This window comes from Rana temporaria, chromosome 9 (genome assembly GCF_905171775.1).
Source record: "Rana temporaria chromosome 9, aRanTem1.1, whole genome shotgun sequence".
NCBI classification, from domain to species: domain Eukaryota; kingdom Metazoa; phylum Chordata; class Amphibia; order Anura; family Ranidae; genus Rana; species Rana temporaria.
The window spans coordinates 11,817,718-11,826,128 of NC_053497.1; positions in this window are offsets into that span (position 1 = coordinate 11,817,718).

The window sequence follows — 8,411 nt, forward strand, 5'->3', positions numbered from 1 at the left end:
TGATGGGAATTGTAGTTTCTGAACAAGTGACTAGCCACAGTTTGGAGACCCCACTCCTCGCCCTCCCCTCATTCTTAGTGTGGGCACCCGGAAGTGACAGCTTTCGGCTTCACGGCCGGGCACCCACTGCGCAAGCCGGGCAGCGCCGTCGAATTGGACAGGCGCTCGCCTACAGGGAGGGGCTGTGAAAAGGCGATTAAGCGAATCGCCTTTCCAGCCCCTTGGCGGAAGGAGGAAGTGGGACAGGAAGTCCCCCTTCTCCTGAAGCCCCCACTCCCCCCCCCAAAAAAATTACATGCCAAATGTGGCATGTAAGGGGGCGAGGAGTGGGTTAAGCGGAAGTTCCATTTTTAGGTGGAATGCCGCTTTAACTACAAATCCCATGAGGCATTGCAAGACTGACAGCCACGGCCATAATGGGACTTACTTTTAGCGTAGCTGAAGGGATGAGGTTGCCTACCCCTGATATAGTGTCACTTGAGCGTCTGCTGACATCACATCCAAGATGGCGGGCCCAGGAGCGGTCTCTTGGATGTCTACACAAGGGAGGCTCTTTACAGGTACATAACCTACCTAAAATTCATTGGATACACCTACAATCTCATGGAAAGATTGCTATTGGTGACAGGGTCTCTTCAACTTCAGTCTATAGAAATCCCAGGTCCCTCATGAGATTGGAGGGTCCGATTAGCTAAAGCAGGGATCCGTTGCTGTACTTTGCATCACAGACTTGCGTGAGCAGGTATGTATGGATTCGCCGCAAACCGTCTCCTGAACATTCAGGGTGTTGATGCATCTAGTTGTACAGTGGAACCTCAGATTGCAAGTAACGCGGTTAACGAGCATTCCTCAATATGAGCAAGGATTCAAGCATCTGCAGTGCCGCATTTGGCCAGAGGTACGGGGGGCGCTAGAGCTGTTGGGAAATACTCCCTTCCAGAGGGTTTCCAAATGGTGTCAGCTGGATTCCTGTAGATGCGCGCATTTTTGCTGCAGCGTATCGTATTTACGCTACGTCGCCATAAGTCAGAGAGGCAAGTGCTGTATTCACAAAGCACTTGCCTCCTAAGTTACGGCGGCGTAGCGTAAATGGGCCCAGCGTAAGCGCGCTTAATTCAAATGAGGATGAGGGGGGTGTGTTTTATGTAAATGGGTAGTGACCCGACGTGATTGACGTTTTTTTACGAACGCCGCATGCGCCGTCTGTGTACATATCCCAGTGTGCATTGCTCCAAAGTACGCCGCAAGGACGTATTGGTTTCGACGTGAACGTAAATTACGTCCAGCCCCATTCACGGACGACTTGCGCAAACAACGTAAAAATTTCAGATTTTGACGCGGGAACGACGGCCATACTTGACTTTGACTAACTTTATGCCGGAAAAAGCCGTACGTAAACTAGGTAAAAAAAATGCGCCAGGCGCACGTACGTTTCTGAATTGGCGTATCTAGTCAGTTACATATTCTACGCCAAACTCAACGGAAGCGCCACCTAGCGGCCAGCGTAAATATTGCACCCTAAGATACGACAGCGTAGGAGACTTACGCCGCTCGTATCTTGGCCTAATTTAAGCGTATCTGGTTTCCAGAATACGCTTAAATTTAGGACGGCGCAGATTCAGAGTTACGTCGGCGTATCTACTGATACGCCGGCGTAAAGCTTTCTGAATCTAGCTAAGAGTCTCTCCGGTGCCCACCTCTGGCTGCATGCGGTATTACATGCCATAAAAGTCAATGTGGAACAAATTATTTTCGTTTCCATTGACTTCTATGGGGAAACTCGCTTTGATATGCGAGTGCTTTGGATTACAAGCATTCTCCTGGAACAGATTATACTCGTAATCCAAGGTTCCCACTGTATGCTGAACCCCAATTCTGGTGTAGTGCAGGGTGGAGAGGACAAGTATATATTTTAATATGAAAGTATTAAATCTAATCCCATGAAGCTGGTGGTGTGTGTCCCGCCGTTCATGGAGATCCTTTATGAACAGAATACATTTTAGAAATAGATTTTTAAAGAAATTTATAGCTGGTGGGTAAAGGCGAGAGTAAAAATCAGATTGTATGCAATATGAGCTGCTGTCTTTATTTACCCCTCTCCATTATCGGCATGCACTCCAAGTTCCAACCATTTCATATCAGCCAAGAGCTTAACTTCCTCCAATCAGATGGGGGAGAATTGCAACGAGGTTAGGGGGGATAAGGGTCACCATACATTGAACATTTTTCCTTCAGATCGGGGATATGCATTTGGCAGTCCCTCCAGCTGTTGCAGAACTACAAGTCCCTTAAGACTGCATGACAGAGGCATGATGGGATTTGTAGTTCTGCAACAGCTGGAGGTCCGCTAATTACATATCCCTGCTTTAGATCTACCTGTTCCAGTGCTTCTCAACTCCTGTCCTCAGGGCTCACTAACAGGCCAGGTTTGCAAGATAACTGAAACGCATCGCAAGTGATTTCATTTTGCTGCTCAGTGATTGCAGTATTCTAGTCTGCATCTCCCCAAAGGTAATACTTAACCACTTAAGCCCCGGACCAATATGCTGCTAAATGCCCAAAGGTGTTTTTACAGTTCGGGGACTGCGCCGCTTTAACAGACAATTGCGCGGTCGTGCGGCGTGGCTCCCAAACAAAATTGGCGTCCTTTTTTCCCCACAAATAGAGCTTTCTTTTGGTGGTATTTGATCACCTCTGCGGTTTTTATTTTTTGCGCTATAAACAAAAATAGAGCGACAATTTTGAAAAAAAAATATTTTTTTCTTTTTGCTATAATAAATCTCCCCCAAAAACATATATAAAAACATTTTTTTTCCTCAGTTTAGGCCGATACGTATTTTTCTACCTATTTTTGGTAAAAAAAAAATCGCAATAAGTGTTTATTGATTGGTTTGCGCAAAATTTATAGCGTTTACAAAATAGGGGATAGTTTTTTTGCATTTTTATTAATTTTTTTTTTTTTTTTTTTTTTTACTACTATTGGCGGCGATCAGCGATTTTTTTTTTTTTTGTTCGTGACTGCGACATTATGGCGGACACTTCGGACAATTTTGACACATTTTTGGGACCATTGTCATTTTCACAGCAAAAAATGCATTTAAATTGCATTGTTTATTGTGAAAATGACAGTTGCAGTTAGGGAGTTAACCACAGGGGGCGCTGTAGGAGTTAGGGTTCACCTAGTGTGTGTTTACAACTGTAGGGGGGTGTGGCTGTAGGACTGACATCATCGATCGTGTATCCCTATAAAAGGGATCACTCGATCGATACGCCGCCACAGTGAAGCACGGGGAAGCCGTGTTTACATACGGCTCTCCCCGTTCTTCAGCTACGGGGAGCGATCGCGAGGGGGCGGCTAGAAACGAATAGCCACGCCCTCGTCCCGGAGCGCTCCCCGCGGGAATCCGCCCGCCGCAAGCAGCGGGGGGTGTCCCGATCGGACCCCCCACCCGCTAGAAGGCAAGGACGTATATATATGCCCTTCTGCCTGTCCGTGCCATTTTGCGGACGTAAATAGTCGTGCGGCGGGCGTTAAGTGGTTAAAGTCTGGCCTGTTAGTGGGTTCTGAGGACAGGCGTTGAGAACCGCTGCCCTACTCAGTATTAGGGCACAACTAATCAGATACACATTGAAATAATTGTTTTGGTAAATCTAATAGAGATGGTACCGTCAGATTGTATTTTATCATTTATGAGCAGATAAGGTTATGTGGGTGTTTTTTTAGTTTTTTTTCTTTGTTTTGCTACTGAGATTTAATCCCCGCTGGCACTTCTCAAGAAGCTAGAGCTACACAGGAAGTTGTTGGGTAATAGTCCTGCTACTAAAACCACTGGTAATATTATTTTTATATATAATAGATATTATAAAATTAAAGCTACATATAAACCATGCACTAGTTGGCACTTGCACAGGATTGGTGCGTTTTGCTACCATGTGACTTACTCCTTAGAAAGCCAGCTGAACGAAGTAATGCAAAAGTGGCCATAACGTAATAATAAATGTAACATAGTTACAATTTAACTTGTATACATTGATCACATTTCACATGTTCATACAGTGACTCTTCTCTTCATTGCAGATAAATAATGGATTCCAAGCAGAAGCAACGTGCGGCCATTGAGATCTTGATGAAGGTGCAGGATGTCCAACATCCACAGAAGGCTACAAAAGGTTTATGGAAATGACACCATTGACGTGATTAATGTCTTGTCATTGGTGACTCGTGTCAAACATCCTTTAGCCTTCTCTGAATGTCAGACAGTCTGCACCCCTTTCTTTCATCAAGTGACAGCACATTGCTTCTGCTTGGAATTCATTATTTACCTGCAATGAAGAGGAGTTCCTATAGAGCAAGGATATTCAATTAGCGGACCTCCCAGCTGTTGCAGAACTACAATTCCCATGAGGCATAGCAAGACTCTGACAGCCACAAGCATGACACCCAGAGGCATGATGGGACTTGTAGTTTTTGCAACAGCTGGAGGTCCGCTAATTGCATATCCCTGCTATAGAGGAAGAGTTACATATGTCATCTAAATGTCACATGTTGGTAGAGTAACTCTTCTCTTTTAGTGCAGGTATGGGATTCCAAGCAGAAGCAACATGTGGTCACTGAGTTCTTGATGAAGGAGGGGGGTGTAGACTGACATTCACAGAAGGCTAAAGAATGTTTGACTCAAGTCGCCAATGACATTTCTCTCATAAATGGTGTCTATTCCATAAACCTTTTGTAGCTTTCTGTGGATGTCGGACAGCCTGCACCTCTCCTTCATTAGGAACTCAATGACCGCACATTTCTTCTGCTTGGAATCCATTATTTACCTGCAATGACTGAGAAGAGTTACTCTACCAACATGTGACATTTAGATGACCAATGTAACTCTTCCTCTATAGGAACTCCTCTTTATTGCAGATAAATAATGGATTCCAAGCAGAAGCAATGTGTGGTCATTGAGTTCTTGATGAAAGAGGGAAGCAAGATTTCCAACATCCACAGAAGGCTACAAAGGGTTTATGGAAATGATACGATTGACCAGAGCAATGTCTTTTCATTGGTGACTCGTGTCAAACATTCTTCAGCTGATGTCGGACAGCCTGCACCCCTCCTTCATCGAGAACTCAATGACCGCACATTGCTTCTGCTTGGAATCTGCGAATAAAATAATGTTTGCAATCATTTTGCACAAAATTGTATTTAATTTCTCACTCTGCACCGCTCGGTTATCCCGGCCCATTGAGATTCCAGTAGAAGGACTCCGCTACTAACCAACCATCTCCTGCGTAGCTCTATCCTAACAGAACCTTCCGGGGACTCGGGCAGAATATTTGCCTCCAAGCAGCTAATAAAGAGAAGTGGGGAGACGGGGGAACTAAGCATTTCCCTTGTAATAATAATCAATTGCTGTTTGTGTTTTTTGCCTGGAGTTCTCCTTAAATTAGACTGTATTATGTAAAGAGTGAACCATCGCCAGCAGTTTTGTAACCCCTCCCCCGTCCGTATACTATGACCTCTGACCTACAAAGTGTGTCGCCGTTTTGAATTTTGAACTGCATTAGCGTCTTTGAATATTTGTTGATCTGTTTTATTGCTGAAGTTCATTGAACATTGTTTGCAGGGAAATATTCTTCTAAACTGGATGGATGATATATAATTGTATCAATGTGAACATAAAAATAAAGTATATTGGGGAATAAGATCAGTGTGTTGCTTTAGACTTTGTTCTATTCATTTTATTATTTTGATTTTTTGAATAGTAAACGCACACCTTGCTTAGGCTCCATTCACATTAGTGCAGGGGGGTCTCAAACTGGCGGCCCTCCAGCTGTTGCAAAACTTCAATTACCATGAGGCATTGCAAGGCTGACGGTTACAAGCATGACTCCCATGGGCAGAGGTACCTCTGCCCGTGGGAAGTCATGCTTGTAACTGTCAGACTTGCAGTGCCTCATGGGACTTGTAGTTTCGCAACAGCTGGAGGGCTGCCAGTTTGAGGCACTTGCATTACAGTTTCTCCAAAGTTCCAGTGCAACTTTGGACCAACTTTACATTCTCTGTGCCAAAGTCGAATCAAAGTAGTGCAGGCACCTTTTCCAATTTGAACGGCTGCCATTGAAAGAATGAGCTATGCCTTGTCATGCGACTTTAATGTCCAAAGTCACACAAGTCTGAATGGAGCTTTAAAGGGAAAAGCTTTATTTTTATTTTTAGGGGGATTGGAGAGTTAGAACACCTGTCAGATTTGTATTGTGCCCCCCCAAACCAGGAAGATTTACCTTCTCTATTTGTCCTGTTTATAAGGAAAGCCCAAATTTTGCATTGACATCAGAACAGGAATAGAGAGAAAATCTTCCAATGGGGACACTAGTTTTGGTGTGGCACTGGGATCCCATCACTATGAAGAACTTTCCTCTCACTTCCTGTTTGGCTTTGTGACAGGAAGTGAAGGGAAATCTCCCAAATAGGACACGCATGGAAAAAATATAAAAACTGACAGGGGTTCTAATGCCTCTCCACTCTATATCCCCCCCCCCCCCCCAAAAGTGCTTTCCCCTGAAAGCTTCATTTAAACTTGTGTGACTTTGGACATCAAAGTCACATGACAAGTCATAGCCTCCCTCACGCTATTCGAAAACGGGTGGAAAAAAAAAAAACGTTGCTTATAATTTACATAACCTTCTCTTATGGAGTGATAAAAATACATGTTCCATTCTTAAATGCACCAGCCAAAAAAATTTCAGAAACTAAACCAAACTGAGATGTGGCCACACATATTCATTTATATTAGTGCTAGTTCACACCAGACTCGGTTCCGTGTGCTCCCCCTCCTCCTCTGCACTAAAAATGCATGCACAGTGTTTTCCATGCATTCAAATGGCTCTAGTTCACACCATGCAGTCAGTTTTTGCACTGGAACAGACTGTATTGGTGCAGCAAAAACAGAACTGCATCTGGTGTGAACTGGCCTTGGTGAGGGGGGGGGGGGGGGGGGGGGGGGGGGGGGTGTGATCTCCACTTGCCCCTGGATCCCGTGCCAAGCAGCTGCTCTCCTGCATGGTAAACACAGAAGGTCGGCCACTCTGCAAGGGTGCCATTGAGATAATGCTTTCCACTCTCTGAATGAATGCAAAGTGTTCTCTTATTGGATGATTTGGGAAGCGTTGCATCACGCTGTCTACTAAAAAAATTCTTTGAAAATTCAAAGTTTGCTGTGAGTGGCCACAAGGTATCAGGTCAGCACAGGAGCAGCGATGTCCATTCAGTGGTTTTCCAGCTTCTAGGGGAATCGGCCAGGTATACATGTTACATTAGTCCATGTTGGAGCAACGGAAACTATGCCAATGCCTGGAATTGTTCTTTAACATGAGCATTTTTTTTTGTGTGTTGGGATACCAACCCGCCTCAGTGCATAGAACAGGGATCTGCGATTAGAGGACCTCCAGCTGTTGCAAAAACTACAAGTCCCATCATGCCTCTAGGTGTCATGCTTGTGGCTGTCAGAGTCTTGCTATGCCTAATAGTTCTGCAACAGCTGGAGGTCTACTAATTGCATATCTCTGGCATAGAAAATCACCTGCACTAGTTAAATATACACAAAGATGTCTTGTAGCAACACGTGCCCAGAAAGTACCGTATTTGCCGGCGTATAAGACGACCCCCTAATTTTCCAGCTAAAAATTTGGTTTTGGGATATACTCCCCGTATAAGACGACCCCCTTCCTACTAGTCATGCCTCACCCCACTGTGCCATTACATGCCTCACTGTGCCATTGCATGTCTCGACGATCCCTTACCTTATCCCTGACATGCAGAATCTGTCAGACCGCGGCCGTCCATTATCACTTGTTCTCTATCTCCAATCACTGGAACAATTCTGCCAGGCTCTAATTCTGCCAGTAACCCATCATGCACTCTCAGTCATACCACGGCCGTCCATTTTTCAAAAGCCGCGCCTCCTCCTTCTGCTGTTCTGTGATAGGCGAACACCCAGCTTCCCAGCAGACACTGTGTTTGGTGTTCCGCCTATCACAGATGCCCGCTCATCCGACGACGAGAGGGCATCCGTGATAGGCAGAACACTGAACAATGGACCTGCTGGGAAGCAGAGTGTTCCGCTTATCACGGAACAGCAGAGAAGGAGGCGCGGCTTTTGAAAAATGGACGGCCGCGGTCTGCATGATAGGGGAACCTTAACAACAAGTCACCGGTAACCTATCGAGATGGTTCCTGTAAGGACTGTGCATGCGCAATCCTTGCCGACGAAAATCTCCAAACCTCGGCCGGCATCCAGGCTCATTCCTTAACATCCCCGTGGATTGGAGGATGTTAAAAAAAAAAAAAAAAGAGCCAGGTGGCGAGCGAGCCGTCCGAGCGAAGTGAGGCCGACTGGCCACTTTCCTCAAATTCCACGTCG